The sequence below is a fragment of the Amblyomma americanum genome, chromosome 4 (assembly GCF_052857255.1).
Source record: "Amblyomma americanum isolate KBUSLIRL-KWMA chromosome 4, ASM5285725v1, whole genome shotgun sequence".
Classification (NCBI taxonomy): domain Eukaryota; kingdom Metazoa; phylum Arthropoda; class Arachnida; order Ixodida; family Ixodidae; genus Amblyomma; species Amblyomma americanum.
In genome coordinates this window covers 40,700,436-40,727,288 of record NC_135500.1, presented here as the reverse complement: position 1 = coordinate 40,727,288, position 26,853 = coordinate 40,700,436, and the positions used below count along the sequence as shown (strand labels likewise).

The 26,853-nt window shown below is 48.4% G+C and overlaps 1 long non-coding RNA gene across 1 annotated transcript; it reads left to right on the top strand.

The window, feature by feature from the left end:
* Positions 1-9,307: 9,307 nt before the first annotated feature.
* Positions 9,308-10,788, top strand: LOC144130088 (uncharacterized). The gene is made up of 2 exons (XR_013313957.1): positions 9,308-9,557; positions 10,668-10,788. It is a non-coding gene; the product is annotated as an uncharacterized LOC144130088 (long non-coding RNA).
* The last annotated feature ends 16,065 nt before the right edge of the window (positions 10,789-26,853 follow it).

Here is a 26,853-nt window from a genome sequence, read left to right as displayed (position 1 = left end):
ATGTATCGTCCTAGTGCCCGCAAAGAATTGTTGCCGTATGATTCGACGCACTCGAAAACTGTGAAACGTGCCATTGCCATCATGTGCCTTGATTCAGCTCTAAAGAAATCGTGCTGTCATAAAGCACAGGAAAGCTTTGACGCACAGATACAAAAGCTTAAAGTGGCAGGCTTTCCTTACCTCGTGATTAGTTCCGTGACGGAAGCATTGCTGAAAAAGGTAAAAAAAGAAAGAAAAAAAGAGCGAGGTGAAGTATCTGAAAAGAAAATCAAACCTGTGGTGATTCCGTACCCCCACAATGTGGCTCATAATCTTAAGCATGTTGCCCTGAAATACACAGTACCTGTGGTGTTTTCTGCACCCAGAAAACTTGCATCGCTTTGTACGAAGATTGGAAATGATAATGCTAAGTAAACAGAATGCGAAACTAAGCATGCAAACCCTTTCCTTAGATGTGCTGTGGGGGTAGTTTATAGCATCCCGCTGACTTGTGGAAAGGTGCACGTTTGGCCGATGTATTAATGAACGCCTAACGGAGCATAAACATGAATTAAAAGACTAGCGCAATTAACAAAGACACAGACATAGAAGTAGACAGGACGAGCGCTAACGCTCGTCCTGTCTGTTAGCGCTCGTTAGCGCTGTTAGCGCTCGTCCTGTCTACTTCTATGTCTGTGTCTTTGTTAATTGCGCTAGTCTTTTAATTCATGATGAAACACCAACTAGCCCAGCTTTCCGCCTTGGGGAGCATAAACGCTCGCTAATAACTGGTAACGGATCACATTTGCCGCATCACTGCAAGGACTGCGGCAAATAAGAGCAAAAAATTTGTGAAGCAAAGCTCCAAGAAACTCAGATATTATGTAGAAGTAAAGATAAGACTGCCCCTGAAATGCTAGAAGCCCACCGGATTAAAAAAAGCGGGAGTTCCTGTGTCAGCACCCCATCGCTGGTCATTCATAAGAATGAAAGTATATTTTTAGATAAGTTTAGAAAGATTTGAATAACTTTTGTTCCCCCCTCTGTAGTATCCTTCACCTCGCACTAGTCATTTAACTATTGTTTGTTATATTGTTTTTGTCTCCTTTTCTATCACGCCTTCCTCTTGGCTATAAATAAGACGTTCTTGAATTCAATAAACAGTGGCAAGTAGCGCCTGTCTCGTGTCTTTCTCTTCCTGTGTGCTGTGTTTTTGTGCGCTTCATCTACTCGAGTTAAAATACTTGGACTCTACATTCAGAGTAATGGTAAAAATGCCACAGCCATCAAGAAAATGGCCTCTTGCGTAAGTAAATTCAGCAGGTTAATTAGAACAATCACCAATAACACAAAGGAATGAGAGAGGCAGACACAAGGCGACTTGTTCAGGCCTTCGTCCTGAGTTGGATCGTATATATGGCACCGTATTTAAATCTGGACCGGACTGAAACAGAGATAATTAACACCATGAAAATCGCATTATGCCTACCCACAACTACGCCTACGGATAAGTTATTGGGGTTTGGAATGCACAACACCATAGAGGAACTGATTGAGGCTCACAAAATCTCCTAGTTGGAAAGACTCGCTAACTCTAAAACCGACAAAACAATCATTAGAAAGCTAAAAATTGGCTATGTCACAGAAAAATCGAGAAGCATCGAATACCTAAGATTATTTGCGCGACGCTTCAAGTTAAGTCGCTTCCAAAAAATTATGAGCCCCACGAGACATGAAGCTAGAAGACTGGCTAGAGCTAAACCTCTCCATAAATATTACGGTGCCCAAAGGGAGCTAACCTACGTGGACGCGGCAAAGCACGAGGAGATTAAGGGCCACGTGATAGCCGCTGTAAACCAGGACGACGAAAAAACAACAGCTGCCACTGTCCTCACAAACAACATCGAGGAAGCAGAAGACGCATCAGTCTCCCTGGCGATAACCAACACACAATGTAGAGTCATAATGAGTGACTCGAAAAGTGCTGTAAGGAACTTTGCACAAGGAAAAATACACAAAATTGCGCACCAAATCCTCGACAGGGCAAAAGATATTGAAATTCGCCAGATTAAAATGATCTGGGTCCCGCACACTCCTTTCATCTAGGGAATGAAATGGCTTATGAAAAAGCTCGAGGTCTCATTAACCGGGCCATGAGCTCTCATCCCTGGGAGATAGCTGAGGAGCGCATGACTACATACCAGGAGATTACAAACTATTACAAAGAACAGAGGTTAATATGCCTGGCCCCGCAAAAATCACTAAATAAACAGAAACAGGTTGTTTGGAGGCAACTTAAACAGGCACATTCCCTAGCCCACACAGAAGAGCCCTAATGTACCCCGGTAACTTTAAACCACAGTGCCCCATGTGTAAGGATCCAAAAGGGAGCCTTGCACATATGATGTACGGATGCCCCAGGCTTAGGCCTAGACCGCAATGGCATATTAGCAACAAAAGACCGTGGGAGACTGCGGTAACCAGCTCGGAACCTGAAGTTCAGAGGCTGGTGGTGGATTGGGCACTGGAGGTCGCCTGCAGGCACGAAGCCGCGGCCATCGCCTGAAGCCTGGACCCAACACCGCATCCACGGCGGTGACAACGCAACCTTTTTGGTTGAATAAAGTTTTCAATGAAAAAAATGTTAAATACTCTGTAATGCCTCTTTGATGTACAAACTTTGTTTTGTTTGTGAACCTTTCGCTCCGGCCCATTCTCTGGTTTACGACCGGCGAAAGCCGCGCACCAAACGATCACCCTCTTTGTCACTTGGTAGCTGGTCTCCGGCTGAGCTTGCCACGCTGAGTCGAGGGCATCTCCTTTGTGACCGAGACCGCTACCCCACGCGCTCTAAGGGTGTCTGGGAGTGCACGCAAAAGTTCGCGAAGAGGTGACAGCATGTCCTGTCCCGATGAAATGAAATGCAGCTTTGACATGTGGGCAGGGTTCCCCGAGCACATTCTTCGCAGCATGTGTGAAAATATTTTGACTGAATTACGTGGTAAACTGACCACACAGTAGAGAAATGTCCGCTTTTGGAGCTTCCCTACGGCCGCGCGGTCGCGCATAAGTTGAAGATTGGCGCAAGGCTTGGTGTTTGGTGGTCTTTTCCGCACCTCACGAGCTGGCCAGGTTATGCCAACTAATGAAGTGAGGTGAACGAAAGAAGGCAGAATGTTGTAAAAAGCACCAGACCCGTTTCATACCGTGCGAGGAAGGTGTGGTGTACGATATTCCGCTCTCATGTGGCTAGCCGTAGTACATTCGCTAAACCAACCGGTGGGTTAATGACCGCATGAGAGGGCACGCCGCCTCGATGAAGTTGCTGGCGCCCAAGCCCAGCCCAGCACCCGAACGCCAGGATTGCGAACGGAGCAATTGCAGACAAAACCATTGTAAGTGCAGCACGTGTGGACGGACGCAGAATGACTGCCTGAGGGAGCATGCTGCGCTGTTAAGAACTTCGTCCCCCAAGAGCAACCTCACGCTGCATTTCCGTGACTGCGAAGAAGGCGCCTGTGAGCCAGACCTGCGTCACTGCAAGACCTTGAAGAATCGCAGGGAACTACTGATTCGAGATATCACAGAAGCCTTCGCAATCAGCAAAAGAAGTCCAGACTGTGTTACTGCTCCCTCTGTTTGCTGGCTAAACAGATAGCCTTCTTAGATAGCTACTAACTTTTGACTGCCGTAATTGCGGTTTTTGTTTTCTGTTTGTTTATGCGTGCGCAACCTTCCTGTTTATTGCCTCATTGCAATAAAGTCTCTGTTGTTAGTGGCGCTCGTGGTGTCTCCTTCTCTGGTCCCGTATCTTGCGCTAGCTGTTTTCATGGAAAACCAACAGGCACAAATGCACGCCTTAGCAAAAATCTGAGCATCATTGAACAGCGCCCTGCGCACTGATTTCTTTTCCTTTCTACTCTTATCTCTTTCCATTTGTCCACGTGTGGTGCAATGCGCTGACAGATGGGAATCTACCAGATCACCCAGAAACAAAAAAAGGTCTCGCCGTCGTACTCTAAAATACCGGCCTGTCTGGCCGGTATTTTAGGAACCACACGACAATCTCACCTTGTAAGCAACGCCACCTTACTTAGCACATAGCCTGTGGTGTGCCTAAGAACAAATCCGGTGGGTCGTGCTTGAGGGGCTGTTGCCATCCGCCGCTCCAGGAGAGGGCAGATCCTTCCAAACTTGTTCGGTGCCGAGAAAACCACGCGTATTCCGTGCCTCGCGCTCACTCCCTACATGCCAGCTCACATCCTTCAGGGGGAGCTTTACATCGGCGCATTCGAAGGTGGTGAAGAGATGTACTGTGGTGCCGTGCTTTAGGTCAGCACTCACGAGGTCATGCTACCATCAGATGAGCTCTACGTTTGCTCTTCAGTATGAAAGGCTAGTAGCAGCCGGCTAGCCTTCCGACGAAACCTGCTGTCATTCCGTAACTACATAGGTTGCCTCATGGCTTGAAGAAAGTGAGTGCGAGGTCCGCAATACGCGTGGTTTTCTCGGCAGCGAACAAGTTTGGAAGGACCCATCGGCCGTGGTGTTAGGCACACGACCGGCTATGTGCCTTGTAAGGTACGATTGCTTAGAAGGTGCCATTGTCTTGTGGTCCCTACTGTATCAGCCAGGCAGGCAGATCGTTACGTCAGTGTGCGGCTGCGAAAGTTTTTGCATCTTCGGGTGACCCGGCAAACTCGCATCTGTCAGCACATTGCTCCGCATGTGGACAGGAGCAAGAGGATAAAAGGAAAAACAAAAAGAACCCAGAGTGCAAACCGCTGGTAAATCATGCTCAGATTTTATTTACTTTGTCATCGTGATGAGTACACAGGGGAAGTTTCTCAAGCCTGTCATATCTGAAGAGGTGGGGTTGAATGCTTCAGCCGCCCCTCCGTTCGGCTGTACGATAGGGATGTGCATTTTTGGCTTGGCACTATCGGTGAACACGAATTCGGTTGTCTGTTCTTTTTTTTGTGGTTTACGCCACCATCTCGCACGCGCATACCTCGAGATTATAAATGTGATTCTTTCGTGTAATAAACCTTTCAGCGGCGAGAGCGCCGTGTTTGTCCTCTTCTCTCTTAGTCTGTGTTTTTCGCGCTTGTTTATTTGAATATGAATCCTCTCCAACAAGCCCAGTTAGCTGCCCTATATGATATGATTATCTTCAGTTCAAGGAAACAATAAATGAAATTATATTCACATGTGTAATGAAAGTTCATAATTTGATCTAGGATTTGTACACACAATCTGGCTGTGGCTACGATGAGATGCCTAAGTGATCTCTCGTACTCTTCTTTTTGGACTTATTGTAGATCTCTCAGAGATGTTTTACAAGGATTCCTCCCAATCTTCATACTTCCTTTGCTGTGAAAGCGAACAAGAGTGCCGTTTTTACCCAATTCAGGTAAGATGCAGGTACCATCAACCTATACCCACAATTCTCTTACAGCCAGTTCATATAATCTGGTAAAACAAAATTTTCAAAAATATCATACTGCTTGTCGAACTCAGCAATTTCATCAGCAGCCTCCGTCATAGCGTATCGTGTGTCTAGCACCACCCCATAATTTATTCACTCATGGCCTTATCGGTTGTCTCGATGTGGGTTGATGGCATATTCATAGATCTATCGAGGAAAAAACAGTGTGATCTGCTGGCACGTTTTGTGATTTACTGATTTATATGAATGAGCTGTCAGAGAAGTAAGACAATTTTGTAAATGAAATGAATTTTCCTCAATTACCTGACCGCCCCCTCATATACATTTTTAAGAAGAATGCTGGAGGCCCGTTTGCATGTTAAAGCCCCTCAGATAGCAAAATTATCTGCGTGCCTCCACTGCAGCGTCTCCCATAGCCTGAGTAATTTTTGGACCATAAACCCAACCAAAACTAATAAACTTACCACAGTTAACAAGCTACCATGAACTAAACAGATTAGTTTTAACCCGTTCAGAGACAAGTTTAAAAGCTATATTTTTCCGTGGACGATACGAATTTGTCACTCCCTTCTTCGACTACTTGTGGGCTTGGTTTGAATGAATTTTAGATGTTGCTGATTGTGGCCGATCTTTTTGTACTCAAGACCCTATGCGAGGCAGCAGTTTGCGTGAATAAACGAGATAAAAAGAAAGCTACTCTCTGCAATACGTGAAGGGACATCTGTTTTGTTCTCATCGTCGTCTAATTAAGACTTATTGATTTGTTTATTTACCTTACAGCCCAGATGGGGGCATTATATAGCGGACGAAATGTTTCGAATAAAGCAGCTGCGCTATAACGAGTGGTAGAGAAGTGCGATAGGCAAAGGGGAGCTAACGATACGAAAGCTCTGTTTTTGTACCGACATGTTTGCGAACTTCTTTTGTTCTTTCTTAGATCCAACTGTTATCTCCACTTTGCCTATCGTACCTTTATGCCACTCGTTATAGTGCTGCTGCTTTATTCGAAAAATTCCGTCCACAATATAATGCCCAGTTATGGACTGTGGGGTAAATAATCAAATAAATGCGCCTCTAACAATTTAATGTAAGAAAGAAAAAAGTTTGCAAACATCTACGGACAAAAACCGGGCCTTGGTATCGTCCAACGTAGCATAAGGAACAGGACAACATAAACCCAGCAAGAAAGTACCGGCAAAAATGTAACGGCATTCATCGCTGACACAGGGACCAAACACTGTGACGTGCTTTCTGTATAAAAAAATGCAAGTAAAGCTGTCTGAGAATAAGATAATCATTATTGCTGGCTATGCTTGCTGGAAATATGTTCCGTTCGTTCGCTGCCAACGCCAGCGGCTTGTTCTGGTATTTCAATGTGCGAGCGAAAATCATGCGGACTATATGCGCATGATCCAGGCTATCTGAGCAATGAGGCGCAGGGAAGATTTATTTCTGGGATAACAGCTGGGAACTACGGTAAAAGCTTAATTATCCGCGTCGGCCTTGGATGTTGAAGGAGGGCGCCACGAGGGGCGCAAGTCATCACAATCATCATTAATAGCACAAACACTTAATGTTCTTTCGTTACATACATCAAGCGCAATGAATGACGAAGGCCTGTCCTAATGCTTCACAATGACCGTTGTTCTGTGCAATCAGCTGCGAAATTTCACAGCGATAGCTATCAGGCGCCCCTCCGTGGCTTTCTCGTCACAGGTAAACTTGAGTCGCATAAGCCTACCGGTTGTTCTGCTTGCAACAGCCGCCTGCCAGTGCACGGATGCATCACATGGCCACTACACCCGCGCGATAGGAGGTCAGTTTACCTATTATACTTCAGAATATCCCCAAAACTAACCGCCTAAACAGCTATCACTGAAACTCGCATTAAGCAGTCGTGACTGTCCGGTGAGCTTTTTAATCTCATTTTCAACCCGAGTGTCGGCACGCATATCACATTCAAACAAAAAATGTCGTAAATCTCCTCAAGTACAACTACAACTGCGTACTGTTGCTAAAGCGCTTGCTAACAAGAGGGCGGGCTGCACGATTCTACGCCCAACATTTCACACAACTGCAGTCGTCAAGTGCGGATGAGGACAAAAGATGTAACCACAAAGCCGCTGGGAAATGTTTACGAGTCGATTGCGGCTGACCTCATGTAACACGAGGGTTGACTTATATGCGTATTTGTAAAGCTTATTGGCGCGAGCCACCCCACGATTATTACCACGCAGGTTATATACTTAGGCGTCAAAAGCGCGTACTTGAATTAACTTCACTATCTGGGCGTTTCCATCATCTCGCGAGTTTCTGGACGACAGCCAAAAGAGGGGTATTGAATGCTTATACGCGGTTGCGTTCTAAAGCTATGTCTTCATTTCAGGCTTTGAATGTTCGCAATATTAGAGTTGTACCGTAAATGTTCTCGATGAGTGGGCAAAATCGCATCAATGCCGGTTTACGTGTGTTTTTATAAGAAGCTGCGCTGCAAGAACTACCTCTCATGCCTTAGCACCGTTTTAGCAGTTCCTAGTGTGCAGATGTGCTCCTCCGTCTCTCTGCAGGTGAAATGGCATTGTTGCCCCAGTAGCGTGAACCACCTTGGCGTATGGAAGCAATTACTTAGCAGTAGAATGACAAGTCAGTCGTTTGCCTACTGCCTTCTCGACAAACATACCGGTCTCAGATACTTGCGCTTCCAAATAAGCCGTACCCTTCGGTAAGACCAGCGGGACCAGCAATTGTTCCGTAGTTTTCCTTTACCTGTCTGTATATCTATTTTTTTAGTTTACGCGTACAAAAGTATACCAGCACGCCCTCAAGTACAGCGTAGAAGCTGCCATCATTTGTGTACCGTGGCAAATATAGAGCCTTATATCAATCGAAATTTTAGCCCAGTTTTTATGAGCAATAATAGTAGTCGCATTTGGCTTGTACTACATGAGCATCAGCGAAATTCCTTGCGCAGGCTATCATGGCTCTCTCACCGTTTTTTGCGCGGATCCCAACTAACCTATATTATTTTCTGAAGGCACTTGAGCGTTTAGTCTATTCTGACGGGTTCTTTGAAACTGAACTTCTTGAAAGATCCTTCAAGGGTCGCAGGTGCCTTGACATAAAGGCTGGAATATAAGTTGTAGCGGAACAGACAGCAGTATTTTTTTAATTTCATCGGCGTGGTACCCAGTACCACTAAAACATGCAATACACTTTTGTAAAGATAATGTGTATTGTAAAGATGAGGCTCAAGTTCCTTTTGCCAGGTGCGCAAAAATAAAGCATAGACAGAAGCGAGTATTGTATCGGCCCTCTAGTACATCTTCGCAGCTTTAAGTCACGTCGGAAATGAACCGAAGGCTTCGAGTCATCCCTCAGTTATATTAGGCTGAGTTCTATCCCGTAAGTTGACTTTTTAATCAGCCTGCACTGTCACAACACCAATGACAGTTGACAGAATTATGGGTAGCTTTATTGTACATGCCTTAGAGCGGATTATTTTAGTCGCACAGCAGACAGGAAAAAAATATATGAAGACCCACAAACAGCAAGGCGTCCTTGAAAAGAACAGTTTTAGACCAGTTGCACGATAGTCAGTTCGTGCTCACTCGCAACATGCCGGGTAGAGCGGGAGAAAGCGGCTTCTGTGAACGAGGGGAACATTTTGTTACGCGCAAAGCAGCACTTCTTCAAATGAAATCAATAAATGACAAGCACTGACAGCTTAAGGAAGACGCGATTAACTTCTACTTCATCACGGAAAGACCCGTGTGTCACGGAGGTACCCTCGCCAGACCTTGGGCGGGAAAGACGCCATCGACAGGGCACGCGGCCAAGAGCCTCTCGCATATAAAAGGTGGTCGACGACTGCTGGGCTTCGAATTCCGATCGCCGACCAGCGGGACCAGCGGCGGAGACACTTGAAGTCGCCATGAAGTTCTTCCTGCTCATCGCCATCCTTGTGGTGGGCCTTCTGTGCGTCCAGGCGCAGTTTGGCCGCGGCGGCTTCGGACGCGGCGGTGGCTTCGGGCGCGGCTACGGAGGCGGCTACGGCCGTGGTTTTGGAGGCGGCTTTGGACGCGGGTACGGACGCGGGTACGGTCGTGGAGGATTCTACGGGTGACCGCAGGTGAGCGTGAAAACGAGGGTGCCCTCTGGAGCTTCGCCTGGTGGCAGGCCATCAATTCTGAGCTGCTTGGTTTACGTAGCTGCACGCCGATGCAGTGTTGCCGCATGGCTGAGAGCCCTAAATTCTATTGCTGAAAGGCAAAATCTCACGTAATGTATTAAAAATAGTTGAAGGATTGTACTTCTTAGTTCTGCTTGTGGCTGCGTTACGTAGCCATTGGAACAAAATAGCGACTGGCTTCGTAAATTAAGTTATTCAAGGCAGAGAAGTAAACGGTGTAGCTGTTAATGATTGCCGATTATGATTTGCTCCACGTAGTCTACCTCTTCTCAAGAAGACAAACAAAGGTTCTGTTTTCCGTCTGCGTAAAAAAGCGAATCTTCTTACTGCTGGAAGGAGAATTTGATGTGTAGCCACTCTTCTGGCGCAGGCAGCTGAATTAGTTCATTCAGAAATGACATTTTTATGTACTACATGTCTAAAGAGGTCTTCCGTCGTGTGCTGTTCGGAATGAGCATAACATAACAGGGAATTAGGATACCTAAAGAATGAGTTCACTTTTTGGCGCTAATGAAACGCTTGGGCCGTGAGGCACCGTCCTCATCGTCGCCGATCCTCCGGGTTCGAGCGCTCCCGAAAGGGCAAGACAAGAACACCATTTTCAACTTTCGCCGAGAGAGCTGCCTGTAAGCTAGGCGTGGGACGTGTTTTCCGGCGCTTGGTTTGCGCTGGCTACACTAGAATATACGAATATTGAGGAAAAAATAGCGGGAAATTTTGGATTGTATTGTGCGCATCCTGTAAGCGCGTCTTCCTTACCTTAGTATGCGTACGGTTTTTGGCAAATAGTGGGATAACTCAGGCCTTGCGCCTTGTACCGCGAACTTTGCAGAACCTGTCATGACCAGAGCTCCGACAGGCTTCGCCACACATTTTTCTACACATTGGCATAGAGTGATCATGGTCTAAACAGTTAAACTGAAATTTTCTGGTAGTGCCAGCATTATAAACGAAGTAGGTTTAAAAAAGTGAAGCACTACGACATGCCCGACATTTCAGATTTGTTATGAATCTCCGTTGTGACCTTTCATTTTTGCTTTTAACTTGCAGAAAATCTCGTCACTCACCTCGGGAAAGACAAAGGCTCCGACTGCGGCATTTTGAACGGACATGGAAGCATCCTTCACGATGTCCAACTTTGTGAATAAATCACACTGAAAATATTTTATAATGGTATATTTTTCCTCTTATTCCTATAATGGTTGTGGTACATGGGGTTCAATGTCTCGAGGCTGCAAGTGAACTGAGGGCATGTGAGAGCATGTGAAACCCTAGACCGTGGCTAGCTTTTCCGGATTAATCTGGAACGCGTGTACTTCACTGGCATGGCAAAGCACATGGGAGATTTCGCCTCAATCGAAATGCCGCCGCTGAGGCTGGGATTCTGTCCCGCGACCTTCGAGACTCAGAAGCTAAAAGCTGCAGCGACTAAGCAGCAGAGGAAGGTCATGTTCCTGCAGTGTGAGCTTGAAATTGGTACTACAGTAAAGCTCCATATTCTATGAAGCAGTGCTTTGTTTGCTTCAGGAAGGTTTTTATTTTTGATTTGTCCATAAAATATAAATCTTTACGCCGCTCTTAAGGACTCTAACTTTTTTTTAGGCGCCAGTACGGAGAAACTCCTCAGTAGACATTACTCGGTCATGGTAATTAATAACACATCGCATGTAATTTTTGTTCTTTTAAGTTAAGCATATTCACTGGAGCAACTGTTCCTAGTGTAAAAGAAAACATGACTTCGAAGCTCCTCTCTCATTAATAGCCATTGCCTTTGGAATTATAAAATTTTGGCTGGCTGTTTAGCAATGCTAAGCTCGAAATGTTGCGCGAAAGGAAAGTTTTTTTCAGGTGGACACCAGTGCCACGTACGATAGAGATGTCCGCTGACCCAGGGAGCGCAGTTATGCGCGTCTACAATTTTTTCATCGTCAATGCCAATTTACCCAATGTACGCCGGCGGCCTATATGCTCCAGTGCCGTGTTTCTGCAGCAATGTTGTGAACGACAACACGTATTGCTCTAGTGCCGTGTCTATGCCACAATGTTGTCCAAGCTAATGCTTGCAGTGTAAATCTTTCTGCCACTACCGCAACATAGCTCAAAGCGCGAGTATTGGTTTGGCAGTAGTATTAGTTGATGAAGAAGATAATGTGCAATGCACAGCTGGAGAATGTGTTGCAGTTTACCACGACGGGAGGTCGGCTGCGTCGATAGCCTAGTGCTCTTGTGAACTGGCCAGCGAAGCTGATCTGTTCGTTCCGCCGCGGGCTCAAATTGCAGTCGCGGGAATATTTATTTTTTGTATATTTATGGTTTGCCCAAGATCATCCTGAAGGTCAAGCTTCACACAAACCAGTGGGTCGTTTTGACCTCATGAAGTAGTGTTTTCGGACTGGAAGAAATAAATGGTTCCGCTCGAGCTCAGGAAGGCAGCCCCCGTATGGTGTGAACTCTCGAAACCTTACTTTCACGTTGTTTCAAACTGCACTCTGCGTCGCTTTTATCACCAAAGGGCAATGTTTATGTATGTAACCTTTTAACATTTATTGCTATTTTTAGAAACTGCCAGAATACCCTTCAGCGGTTCATACCAAGGCCGGTGAAAAATAACGTGCCTTCCATTGTTGCTAGTTTACTGTGCAGGTGTATATAGAAGGAGAGCCCGGTGCAGCCACTCGAAGCAAGCCGTAGTCGAGCCAAGTTGCTGTTCTGAACGCGTGCGATCAGTTTGGATGTCAGTTTTTGGCCAAACGGTAGGAATGAGTGCACCTTGTAACAGCGCGAACGACAAGGAACGCAGAAGTCGTCCCTTGTCGTTTGCGCGTTTACAAGGTGCATTCAAGTAGGAAACAACTAGCCCGCCTTCCTTTCTTATATTCGGTAAGAATTAAGTGATGCTCAGCGCTTTTAGATTTAAACATGAATGCGGAAAAGCGCTTACCTTTGAGACTGTAAAGCGCCAACTCCAAGGGTAAGTGCGTAAGTGCGCAGCGTCGGCGCTCTTGGCGTATGCCAGAACCGGTCTGCGCATGCGCAAAACAATGACGCAGCGAGCCTCGGGGAGGCGCAGATATCTGCCCGTGCTAGAACCCGCGACGGAAGAGAGGTCCGGTTCACAACAATCGGAGGACCGCGGGGCTCTCGGTGACTTTTCTTCATGGCTTGAAGCTCCTTCGGGTTCCGGGAGCTTTTCTTCAAGGTTTAAGTTGTCCTTTAAGTAAACCCCCCCCCCCCCCTCCCTCCCCAAACTTCTTTCCTTCACAGTTTGCAATTCTTTGCGTCGGCTCGAGAAGGAGAGCGAGCCAGCCCCAGGAACATGGAGATGCGGGCCTCTTTTCTACGCCCTTTCCGGCGTACGCAATAGCACCGACACTGGGCGCGTACGCCCCGGAAGCGCCTTTCTTGATGGTGTTTCCTTGAGTTACTTCGGCTTTTAAGACTCGCGTGCTGCCCTATGTCACCTTACACCAGAGAGTGTAATCCTTATCACCGCGTCAAATGCTCTTCAAGCAGTAAAGACGCAGAGTTTTTCGGTGAACATTTATTTTTTTCTGAATGAGACGTACGGCTCTAGTAACCATTAAATGAGCTTAAAACGTCAGTGATGAGCGTTAATATTTAATTAGAAACAATTTCGTACGTCTCGTTCAGCGACAGCCCTGCAGAGCATTTTGTAGTCACGGTCGACGGGCCAACCTTGAATACCACATTCCTGATGACGTGGTCCTCACCGGCAAGCGCTAGCTGTTCCTGTGGACAACCATAGCGTTCGGTGATGTCCCAATAATTGGAGCTAGTGCATCTTGACGTCACTCGACACAGATGGAAAAGCCGACAGCTCATATCAAATTAGGTTCTACGCGACGCCTGCGAATGAAACACAGCATATTATTTGTTTGTGGTCGAAATTTTGGGCTTGTACCCCTTTACTGGCCGAAAAAGTCCATTTGGCGACTTCATTGTCACGTTTACGAAATGAATTATATATCACACTAGCCGACCTGAAGTAAAAGTTTTACCGGCTTCGCCAAAACCTTGTGAGGGGTAAAATGATTCTAGCTACAATTTATTAAGGATATTCCTAGAATATTGCCAATATTTCTATAATATTACGAGGAGCTCAAGTTCTTAGGCTACGTAGTCAACCGGGATGGCGTCCTTCCGGATAAAAAAAAAAAGGTTGCCATTGCGAATTTCCCGGTGCCGCGTGACCTCAAAGAAGTTCGCCGCTTCCTCGGCTTATGTGCATATTACCGCTGGTTCGTCAAAAACTTCTTGAAAATTTCCGCACCCCTTACCCGCTGGACCAAGGCTGATGTGCCGTTCACCTGGGAAGTCCCGCAGGAGCAGGCTTTTCAGGAACTCCAATGTCGCCTTCAGGCACCACCCGTTCTGGCGCATTTCGACGAAAATGCCGACACAGAGGTGCACACCGATGCGAGCAATGTTGATTTGGGCGCTTTTGTGGGTTAGGTGCCGAAGGGAGAACAGCGTGTAATCGCCTACGCAAGTCGGGCTTTGTCCAAGACGGAGGCCAGTTACTCTGCCACAGATAAAAAGAATGCCTCGCCATCGTATGGGAAATTTCGAAGTTTCATCCGTACCTCAACAGGAGACCTTTCGAAGTCGTGACCGACCATCACGGGCTTTGTTGGCTAGTCAGCCTCCGGGATTCCTCAGCTCGCCTCGCAAGATGGAGCCTACGCCTTCAGGAATGACATTTCTATGACGTACAAGTCCGGCCGTAAACATTTAGACGCTGACGGCCTTTCCCGTGCTCCCTGCTCCGGAAGCTCCTGTTGACGACGACGCCTTTGTGAACGCCCTCTGTCCCACCGAATTCGCCGACCAACAGCGCACTGACCCGGATATCCGAGCCGTACTTGACTTCCTCCAAGGTGCATGCGCCACGCTCCGTAAGGCCTTCAGACGTGCTTTGTCCTCTCTGCCTCCGCGACGGCGTTCTTGTCGAGAATACTTTTGCACCGAACAGTCGCCAGTGCTTACTTGTGCCACCAAGCCTACACGACGAAATTTTGCACGCCTTTCACGACGAACTCCCTTCTGGCCACCTCGGAGCCACTGGAACCCACGCCAGAATTCAGGAAAGGTACCACTGGCCTGGTCTATCCGCCGCCGTGACGCATCATGTACGAACTTGCAGGGACTGCCAGCGACGCAAGGTCCCGCCTCTCAAGCCTGATTGTATTCTCAAGCCCATTCCACCCTTCCAGTTCATTCCAACAAATTGGTATGTACTTGCTTGGACCGTTCCCTACAGCAAGCTCTGGAAACACAGTAATCATATTAGCTACTGACTACCCGACTCGCTACAAGGAAACGGCAGCTCTACCCAGTGACACTGTCATTGAGATCGCCAAATTCTTCGTTAATCAAATTGTCTTGCGGAACGGCGCACAAGAGGTTTTGATTACAGACCGACAGCCTGCCTTCTCGGCTGAGTTAATGCAGCACATTCTTGTTCTGAGTCGGACACCGCACCGCAGGACGGCCGCCTGCTACCCCCAGACAAACGGACGAACGGAACGTCTCAACAAGGCGGTTGCTGACATGCAAGTGGGCGTAGAGCATAGAAAGTGGGACGACGTGTTACCTTATGTCACGTTCGCGTACAATACCGCCGTCGAGGAAACACCCAACATCACACCGTTCTCTCTACTTTATGAACGCACGGTAACGACACCGCTCGACGCCATCCTTCCCCTTTTAGACGACTTCCTAAATGACGACGTTGCAGCTTTTCTCTAACACGTCGAAGATGCTCGTCAGCTCGCCAGGGTGCGTATCCGAGAACAAGACCGGGATGCGCGCCGCTACAACCAGCGCCGATGAGATGCCCAATTTCTGGCAGGCGACCTTGTCTCGGTTTGGTACCCGATCCGACGCCGCAGACTGAGCCTGTGCCGTTATTTCGATCCCTACAGAGTCCTCCGTCGTATCGGCGGGCTCAACTATGAGGTTGTCCCTCACGAGACGCCCCAACCCCGACGACGCAAGCGCTCCGACGTGGTCCACGTGGTCCGCCTCAAAACTTACCACGCTAGGTCGGACTGACCTTATGTCACGGCAAGTCCCCCTCAGCATCGGATTGATGATTCCCGAATGGGGGGCTGATGCCGTCAGCGCCGAAGAGGGCAACGAAGATTTCTGGGGGAATAAGTACGCGATTCCTTCTGTTCATGAGGAAGAATCCTCGGGTGTTGCGTTCCCGTGTGCTTTTCTTTTTAATTAACTGAGTACAGGTGAACAGCCACCCGATTCTTGGCCGATTCCCCAGTGTGGGTATGTGCCATCTTTTGATAGGCGAACAACAACAACTACGCGGCTCATTTTTTCTCCTCGGCCGATCGTTCTGACCTCTGCAGTGCCTAGTTCTTCGGGCTTCGTCCGTGATCCACCCGCTAGGCTACTTACCTACGTGACAATACGAACTTCAAATTTTATCCAATCATTAGAATCACGACATGTTCCCGACGTCGAAGACAGTAGAAACCATTCTGTTGCCTATTGCATTCGCCAAGGTTCCTTTGAAAATAATTCTGCATATACAGTATGGTTTTTTTAGAAACTCCAAAATTGAAATTCAAATAGGGTTTTTGTGGTACAGAATCGTTTTGTGTTGGCGGACGTAAAAAAAACAGGAAAATAATGCTAACTAGTGAATTGACTAATAATCAACATTTTAACTATTACCGATAGGCACCTTACTGCAATTAGAGATTTTCAGCCGGCTCTTTTCATAAATTTGAAAACGGGATTACCCTCGCCACAGTGGCTTGATTAATTTGGCGATTTCTCGAGCAATTCGAAAACCGCGCGCTCAGCGGGAGCCTGCAGAGCGACGTCAATCACATCATGATTATAATGCCTCATGACGCTCCGTGACGCACGTAAAACATAAAGCACGAGCTCCGAACACACTTGCGTCGCGCGTCAGCCAGAACTAGTCTGCACATGCGCGCGGCTCCAAACGCGAGCAGCGCGAACCCCATGGTGGAAGGAAAACTCAGGAGAGGCCCTTTCCATGCAACAACATGGGAGAAAAGTGTGGAGGAAGTCACGTGGTTTTTTTCTCGCTCGGGAGGCCATCTTGTCCGGGCAGCTTAGCAACGGCGTCGTAGTTGCTCTTTACAAACCGTGCGGCAGCAGCTGGCAGCGGCGTATTATTTGAGGTGCGGCGTAGGCGTACTTTCTTTAAATGCTCGAGTTTGTTTTGGTGCTGCTCACAGGCTGACGCTGACGGCGTTCAACCATATCTTGATGCAAAATTCTTTTTTTTTATACGTCTTTATTTCTGCATAAAATAGGCCTAGCCTTGCGGCAGAAATGAGGGGCTTCATGGGGGTGGAGGTGGGGGAGGGGGAGGATGGCCGGTCTCCACTTCTTCTAAGTGGGGTGGTCCTGTGGTCGGCTCTGCGAAGAAACGGCCAGGCCCTTCTTCTTCCTTGAAGTATAGGAGAAAAGCCCGCCAGAGCCGGAGTGCGTCCGATGATCCGATGTGTAATGGTGGATCGACCCATTCCTGCAAGGTGCCAGGTCGGTGCCCGCCCAGGGACTGAAGTGCTCGCTCCCGCACCACGTCAAAAGCAGGGCAGCGCCACAAAAGGTGTTCGGCCGTGCCTCTGGCCGGGCATGTCGGGCATTGAGGGGTCGGGTATGAGTGCGGGTTGATGAGTTTGAGCTTTGCTGGCGACAAAAGCTGGCCAGTCTGGGCGCGGCGGAGGAGTACCGCCTCTACCCTTCGGAAAGTTCTAGGTGGGCGGCGGTATAATTGCTCAGGGTTCGCCACGTGCTGGAGGATGCGGCGGTGATAGCATTGTGCGCGATGCCATGTCTCGGCCCTATCCATAGGAGGTGACGACGGATGTGCAACGTCATCACGGGCCCAAGAAGCGGAAACAAGTGTGCATCCAGGCAAAGGTGCGGAAAGAGCTGCAGCGCGCGCTGCCTGGTGTGCCTTTTCGTTTCCAGTGATTCCTTCGTGTGCAGGAATCCATCTAATAACAATAGGGTAGCCCTCCTCTCGCAGGCGTCGGGCTTCAGTTCGAATTGCGCTAAGAAAGGCATAGTCTGCTCCCCCCGCGCGGTATGCGGTGTACGCTGCTTGCGAATCAGTGTAAACATGGTAGGTGCATGGAGCCGGATCCTGTCGATCTACTATTCGAGTAATGGCAAGGCGTATGACAATGAGTTCGAGATTATTGACAGTGTGTTCTTCGGAGAGCCGTTCAACTATTGTGGTATCTGACTCAGAGTCGTGACAAGCTATTGCGGCGCCAAGTTGAAACTGAGCGGCGTCTGTATATAGTTGGATAGCCCGTTCCTGGGCTAGCTTGTATGACATCTTCTCGTGACGTTTAGCGGCAGCTTTGCGCCTTTGGGGATTAGCTGAACTCATGTTCTTTGGTAGTGGCATACCCTCTACTAAATCGATTAGTTCCCATGGTGGGGCAGGAGACGACAGCAGCTCTAATTTGTCAGTGTTGTAGCCTAATGCCCGCAGGATCTGACGGCCAGCCGCCGTTGTGGAGAGCCGGACACGCTGGGCTTGCAAGTGCTGCTCTGCCACATCCTGTAGGGCATTGATTTTGCTGCATGCGTGTAGGTCCTCTACTGGGCAGAACTGTGGTAGGCCAGTAACAAGGCGCATCGCCTTCCGATTGATTCGCTCAAGCTGAAGGCGTTGGGTCGCGTTAAGCCGCATGTAGGAATATGCATACAGTATTTTTGATGTTATGAGTGCCAGGGCTATCTGACGGAGTCCCACCTCTTTGATTCCCCACCCACGAGCAGAGACGCGGCGCATAAGATGTAAAGCCTGATGGCAACTAAGTACCGTGTTATGAATCCAGCTTTTGGCTCCTCCATCCTCGTCAATAAGCATTCCGAGTATACGGATTGTTTGTTTCCGGCAAATAACCGAGTCCCCTAAATGAAGAGAGATAAGATTTCGTTCGGCCTCGGCTCGCAGCCGCGGACCGTTTATGACAGCCACGTACTCGGTTTTTTTTTCCGGAGAGGTTTTCATGCCACATTTCTTGATGTAGTCGTGGACGGCATTAAGGCCTGTCTGGAAGGATAATTCCTGCTCCGCAGGGGACCCAGAATTGGTCCAGAGCGTTATATCGTCCGCATACACGGCAAAATTAAGACCGGGTATCGACGTTAGAATTGGCGGAAGACCTGACATCGCGATATTAGAAAGAGCCGGAGATATGACGGCGCCTTGGGGTACGCCGGTTTGGTTAGGTTGCCGTGCACCCTGAGTATCCCCAACCATTACCGAGAAAGTTCTGTCCGCAAGAAACGCTTTCACGAAGCGGTAGAGGTTCCCGCGTATCCCCACTTCCTGGAGCCGTTGAAGTATGGTAGAGTGGGGCACGGAATCAAAAGCCTTTTTGACGTCAACCCCAACAACCACCCGGAGCTCTGCGCTGCTAGGGTATGCGAGAACGTCGTTATGAAGTCTTCTGAGAATATCTTGCGCGCAGAGTCCTCGTCGAAAACCTACTTGCATAGGAGACAGGACGCTGAACTTGTCTAAGTACCATTCCAGTCTTCTCAGAGTCATACGTTCCATGACTTTACAAAGGTTGGACGTCAGCGATATCGGCCTGAGGTCTTGTAATGTCCGACTTGGCTTACCGGGTTTTGGAATTGGTATGACAACTGACTCCTTCCAGGCAGGGGGAAGAGCACCGTTGGTCCAGCATTCGTTGAATACTTTCAACAGGGCACGTTTATGTGATTTGGGAAGGTTAAGAAGTGTTGAATAGCGTACACCATCCGGTCACGGGGCACTTTTATGGTTTGAGTCATACAAGGCTGCCTCCAGTTCGTCTAATGTGAAGGGAACGTCGTAATCATTCGATGTATCTGAGACGGGGTCCGCAGGCAAGGCATCCACCTTTTCAGGTTGAGGAAAAAAGACCTTCCCTGCTTGTATAGCTAGATCAGCCGGGGAGACGTTCAATTTCAGGGCCATGCCTTGGGAAGGGGGAATCGGGCTTTTGCGTCCAAGGACAGCTCGAAATATGTGCAAGGCCTTCGACAGGTTAACTGTTCCATTGAGCGAGTGGCACAGCAGCTGCCAATCTTGGAGAGCGAGCTGCATAGTATACTGCTCGACCTCTTGAGTAATGCGGGTGAGGGCGCGCCTACGGTGGGATGTCCGACCAGAGCGGCGGTACGCCTTGAGAGCACGAAGGCTACGATTCCACAGGCTCAAAAGGTGGGAGTCCGGCTTCGGGGCATCGTATTTAACTGAAAGCTTCGTTGTGGCTTTCTTCTTGGCACCGTTGATCTGAGTAATGAGTTCGTCTAATTCTGTGAGAACGTTCACCTCACCGAGCATTCTGCGAAAATCGTCCCATGAGACGTGCTCCTCTATTCGATGGCGTTGTTGCCGCTTTAGTGACTTTCGCCCTCGAGGTGCCCATGACACCACCACGGGATAGTGATCACTGCCCATGACATCATCAGCCCGTGACCATATGATCTCATTAGGATGGGAAACAAGTGTCAGGTCTGGAGAAGTGTCTTGTTGACCTTTGTGCTGGCCACAGCGACTGGGCAGCGTAAGGTCGTTAACGATGGTCAGTTTGTCTTTGACAATGTGCTGCCATAGATGCCTTCCCCTAGCATCTGAGCGATGATATCCCCAGCTGGTGTGCATGGCATTAAAATCACCCCCAACAATAACGCGATCCTGAGGATATATCCTTAAGAAGTGTTCTATAAAAGATATAACTACTCGATATGTCGTAGTACCGAAGGATCTGGCATAAACCGAAAAAACCAATGCTTGTTGGTCCCTTTCTAATGTAAGGCGCACTCCCGCTACCTCTTGCGTCTGCGTGCATCACGCGGACGTATCAAGCTCGGTGTGGGCAGCGCGAGAGAGAACAAGTACGCATGCCTGCCCATAGGCTACTGGATTCGCGGATCGCGATCCTGGCCCAGGACGTCGGTGCTCTATGGAAGGGGTGCAGTAAGGTTTGTACCCTATTAGATTGGGCCTATTAGTACCAGTCTCCTGAAGCAGGATAGCTAGAGGAAGCGTCGGCGTGATGGACAGTCTCCTTTGAAGTTCTGCTGGTTTGCGACGGATTCCCCGGCAGTTCCATTGTAAGAACCATATAGGAGAGTCCGAAGCAAAAATGTCATGAGGTTTCGCGCTAGTGCCCGCCATTTTGAAACTGGAAGGTGCGCGAAAGAGAAGATGATGTGTGCCCAATTCCGGGCTCTTGATTCGGAGAAGCCTGCGACAGTCCTAAGAGTGGAAGCATGCGCTTGATCACCTCAGCAGTGACCATTTCGATAATGTGCTTGAGTTGGTCTTCATCTAAGGGCACCGTGCGTGAGCGATCTTGCGCCAGATGCGTTTCTGCACCGCGCTGTGTAGCACGGAGAGTTTCAGCATAAGCACGGTGTATGTGTGCTTGCTTTGGCGCCGTCGCGGAATGCTCAAGAGATCTCGTTAGGGATGGAGGTGTGGCATTCCTTAGACTAGTGCTCTCAGTTTGTGTAGAGCGGCCGTGCGCATTTTTCCCTCTAGTTTTATGTTCACTGCCTCGTTCCTTTGGTAACGGCTGACTTTGTATTGGAGGGAAGTCCTTCTTAACAAGCACAATTTGCTCCGAGGGTGATCGCTGTGCGCTGGCAGGGCTCTTGTGCGCAGCCGTCGAAAACGTTTCGTTGCCATGTAGAAGCTCGGCTTGTTGCTTGCGCTCCTTTCGTCGCGATACTCGGATTCGGCGGACAATGCCGTTCCTCAGGGTTTTGGTGGCCTGTCGCCGAACAGGGCACTTCGGGTCTGTAGCTACGTGTTGACCTCCGCAATTACGGCATAGTGGTTCTGTCGGGCATACCTCGAGGTTGCCATGTGCGGGGCGACCGCAGAACGAGCATCGACGTTGGTCGACTAGTGGACACGAATTTGTCCTATGTCCGATTTTATGACAGGTCTCACATATGACAGATTTCGGGTGATAAGGTATGACCGGCAGGAGTATGCTGTATAGATGGATTTTGCGGGGAAGGCTGGAGCCCTCAAATGTTATGAGAGCTGCTCCGTTCTTGCCCATTGGTCTGGCACTGATTACCTTGCACGAGTAGCACGTGAGGTTGGCCATGAGCTGTTCGCTTGCTTGTTAGCCCGTTCGCCCGATATATGACCCCGCGGATCTGGCCGGAGCGAATGGTTTCATAGGCTTGTATAGATGTAGGCTTTCCAGAAATTAAGACAGACTGCAGTCCGAGAAGATGGTCCCTGGCATGCGTATGCGATACGTCGACCGCAAACTGATTGCTTCTTTCAAGAGGCCGTACTTGAAAGCCTGAGTGAAAATGGATTTTTTGAAGCTCATCGGCAATGGCTCTGTGCAGCCAGTGTGCGGGGAGTGAGCCTAGTTGTCCAGGTGAAGTTAGCTTCATTATCAAAGTATGTTTAACACAGGTTGGATCGGCAGCTGTAGCTTTGTTCTTTCGCCTAACAGGCTGCCAGTCATCCTCTTCAGAGTGGTCATTATCAGCCGAGTGATCGGTTCTGCCGAATGTGGTGACCATGGTGGCCGAGGAAGGCCCCGCGATTGAAAATGCGTATCCGCGTAGCAACCATTTATTGCTGTCTGCGAGCGGCCAAATTTTACGCCGTGTCGTTTGTTCACCAAGCGAGCGTTTTCTTGAGTTATCTGAGAAGTGCCTAACCCCATCCTAGGCTGCTTGGCAAATTTCGAAAATGGAAAAGTGCAAGATCCTACCTGAGAATTGTTATTTCCAGGCATGTTTTCCGTGGAAAGAACAGAGAAGGGATTGGAGACAGGTATCGCCGCAACCACTTGGCTGGATTCGTCGTCCGTCATGCTTGCGTCGGCGTCAAGCACAGCGACAGATTGCGCCGCGTTATCTGTGCCGCTACGAAGCGATGTTGCCTCGGCGGCTTGCTGCGGCTCCCCGGGAGCCATGTTGGCGGCATCGGCGGTGGGCGTATCGGATGTATCCGGATGTTTCCTGTGGTAGTCTTCGACACGGAAGCGTTGAAACTGTTGTCCACAGGTGACAAGGAACACGATGGCACTGGCCCATCTATTTTGGGGAGCCTAGCCCAAAAACGTCTGGGCCAAAAAGCTTCAAAAAGTCGGAGCGATGCGAACGTGCGTCAGTTCGAGACGGCTGCTTGCAGCGCCCCCTGCAAAATTCTTGTTGCGTGCCCGGATTTGAACGCTTTCGACGACAACCATTCAACGACAACGTCTACTGCAGCGCTGCTCGGAGTCGTCAGGAGACCGCCGCTTTTCACTAAAAGGAGCATTCGCGCTGTTCGTTCACCAGTGATTCGAAACGGCTTGCACTACAGAGCGGTCGTCGGCGCATTGTGCGATCGTTTCGTGTCTTGGGCGTGCAGTGTGCGTGTGCCATTCGCGCTACCGTTTCCATCGGCAGTGAAACCTCGTTGCTATTTATGCGTGTTCTTGCAACGCTCCAGCGATTGCAACTGGTGTTGTGGTATTTTTGTTTTTCGGCGATTGCGCTTGTGTGAGCGGCGGGGTTCATGACATGGGCGGAGAGCGATTTTGTAAAAGAAGCAGCTGCGCTCTCTTTGTTCTTAGTATATAGAAACTTTGTTGCATGCCAGTTTGAAGTGCCGTGCAGCTATTTGCTTTTGAGACGTGCCGGGACCATGTGTATTCGTTCATACCGAGATCGAGTCTGTATTTCTGGTCGTGTGCTGTTTTTAGATCCGTTTCCTGTAGCAGGTTCAGCAATTGCTTTCTTGAGGTCATGGGCAAGAAGCGCGAAAAAGGCGAAGCATTCTTTCACTTCATGACAGCGAAAATGTTTCAACTCCCCATACGGTTTCGTTTGCCACCCTTCGCGTATTAATATTATGAACGTTACTGCTCTGAGCTTTCTCTGTGTAATGAAGCTCGAACTGAATTTGGACGCCTTTTCTCACATGTGTTTATCTTGCCCATGTCCTATGATAGTGTCATTTGTGGTAAAAAGTACTCAGTGAAATGAGAATGCACATGTGAATTCAATTTCAATGATGCCTGTGGTTATGCTGAAGAAAAACAATTTCACGTGTTCAATACATTGACTTCATTTTCTGTATGGTGGGTCACAAGTAAAGTGTGCTACTCTGCAGTGACATTACTAGCTAGTATTTCAACAACTAGAGAAAATTTATGTGTACAGCTGCAGCTGCACACATGTGTTTCATGTCTAACGTGCACAGCTGCAGCTGTAATAATATTAATTGGTCCTTTGCCCAAACAACCAATTATTATTATTACAGCTGCAGCTGTGCACGTTAGACATGAAACACAGCATTGAAATAATTAATGCACAACACTGTGAAACCTAAACTGAAGCCACTGGGTACTCCTAAACTTCTAGAAGCAGCCTGAAAAGGTACGGTCATGTTTGTTAATTATCATGCGGTGAACTAGACTTGTGGATGTAAAACGTGCCACGTGGCAATGCTAGAAGGGTGGATTTATGGATCGTGGATCGTTCTTAAAGGGGGGTGGAGGGGGCTGTCTCACTTGAAGCATGTATTTATTGGAATTTTTTTGTTGAGAAATAGGGGTTCGGCACGGTTTTCCAATGTAAAATTTCAAGCTTTGGGATGGGGATGACATCCCCCCCCCCCCCATCAATCCTCCCCTGCCGTGCAACTATAGGCACTGTCGGCCCTCTCTGTTTCTGTCACCTCTATGAGTGGCTCTTGAAGTGAATCCAACGTCATTGTTGGCACGGTCATCATTATGAATATGTTATGCCAGAAACCAAGCGTCACTCGCACTGGAGTCTCTTTAGGCCAGCTCATTCACGTGGATTGAAACGCGCGCGCGGAGAAACGTAAACAAGAGCGCGGATAAAAATAAACAAGAGCGCGCCTGGACAATATGGCGCCGAGCTCGTTTCCGGCTTCAAAAAATGTCACGTGATGGCCTCTCTTTAAATTTTCCTTCCTCCATGGCGAACCCCGACGCTAGGATCTGCCATGGCGCGCACTGGACACGTAGTTTCCGGCGCACCGACGGATCGTTCGACTTCCGGAACGAGACCAAGCACAGTGTTCTGGCAAGCTGCCCACTTATTCGGCTTGTTGTTCGGCAGTGTAGTTTAGCTAAGATGGAGGTTATACTGGACAAATAGTTGTTGAGTTCTGAAGTGGAAAAGCAGCCATCGCTATTTCTGGCGAGTCACAGGATGCGATGCGAGGATAACAAAGTCAGTGAGTGTCGATGGCGCTGCGGGGTATGCAAGTGCCCAGTCCGTGCTGGAGCAGTGAAGTGGCGAGGAGCGGGCAGCACTTCAGCATGGGCGGGGCTTAAACTGCGCGTGGTACGTGCGTCACGGAGTGTCCCATTTTGATGACGTCGCATTGTGCACTCCCCAAGCTCGAGATTTTTGAATGGCGCGAGAAAGGGCCCAAATAATTTGAGCCTCAGGGGCAAGGATAATCCCGTTTTCGAAATTATGAAAACTGATATGGGTATTACTAACGGCCGGCTACAAATCCTTAATTGCAATGGGGTGCCCATCGGTAACAGTTAAAAAGTTCAATATTAAAATTTAGTTAATCAGAGTACTAGTGCGCATGATTCACCTGTTTTTTAACGTCCAGCAACACTCGTATTACACTACCGCATAAAGCTTTTCTTCACCACAAAAACATTATTTTTAAAGATTTTAAATCTGCTAAAGTAAAAAACACCCTGTATATCGTCCAATCTAATGAGCCATCTAGACTCTATTATCTTCTTTAACCATCAACAGCACGCTTTTCGAAAACACTACAGTGAACCTCAACTGGCTGCATTTGCTTATGAAATCCATGACTTCATGGACGAAAACCTTTAAATCGACGCCATCTACTTCGATTTTTCTGAGGCTTTCGACCGCATTACGCAGTCGCATCCGATCACACAACTGCCCTGCCTAGTTATTCCTAATAATCAAATTACCTGAATTCACCAGTTTCTGAATGGCGCATGCAATTCAGCTCGATCAATTGTTACACTCATTCCTTTTCAGAGAGAGATAAGTTGAATGATAGGAAGAACACAGTGGTCGACCGGGAAAAATGGATATCTGGCCTGCTATATCAGGTGTATCTCAGGGCACCCGGCTTATCCCCGCTATCATTCCTGATTTGCATGAACGAATTACCAATTAACATAAACGCCGAACTATAGTGATTTGCTGAGGAATGTGACATCTATAGCCTCATTCCTCATCTCCGCAATAGCTATACATCTTCTTGGAAAGGGCCAAGCAGAAATACCCGCGTGGTGCCACAAATGAGTCATGCGTTTGAGCAAGAAGATATGTCTACTGTTGTCGTTTTCTTACAACATACCTACCAACCTGACATTTCCTAGCGTCTCCAGTATCGTCGTATAAAAGCCTTGCGTCACACATGACGTCATCGTTATCATGGGTAACCAGCGTCCAAACGATAAGCTCCGATGCCACCCGTACCTCAGCTTATTATCGCTGCCTCAACCTCGAACCAGCACTTCCCGATGTAAAAACAAAAACAAAACAAGGCTGGCCCAGGAAAAATTCTGTTTCAAACTCGTATATGCATAACTCCCCCGGCATCCATTTCAAGCACACGTCACCGCCCAACTCGAAACGACGCAACATCGCGCTGCCCATTTATCACTTCACAGTAGTTGAACAATTAATTGTAATTATACCTCTTATCTTCCCGGGTACACACGAGTCACGATGCATAACCACCTGTCACGATGCATAACCACCCCTGCTTAGCTTCTTTTACTGGCCAGTTTCAAGGCATTCACTGCTAAAAAAAGGCGATCAGAATGCCCAGCCGCTCCAGCCCTATTGCCACATAGTTACTATCAAGAGCCGGAATTTAGAAACGAATGGTTCACCCCGAACGACCGATTATTAATTTAACTGTCACCTGGCACGGTGGGCAGTTTGTTCGCTTTCCAGTGGGCAGGTTGTGATGACGTCACAAGGTCACGTGACCAATGTGGCCACCTTAACTCCTAGGTTTCTCTCTGGTGACCACCTGCCAGAAATATGCACGTGAATTTTCGCTCCCAACGCAGACACCAAAATTCCTGGTGAACGCGACACAGGGTGGGAACGCAGCCGCGGTGTATATTGGGGCGGAAAATGAGGCACTAGACGCGGACATCACTGCCGCGGAACTGATGGCTGCGTGGGG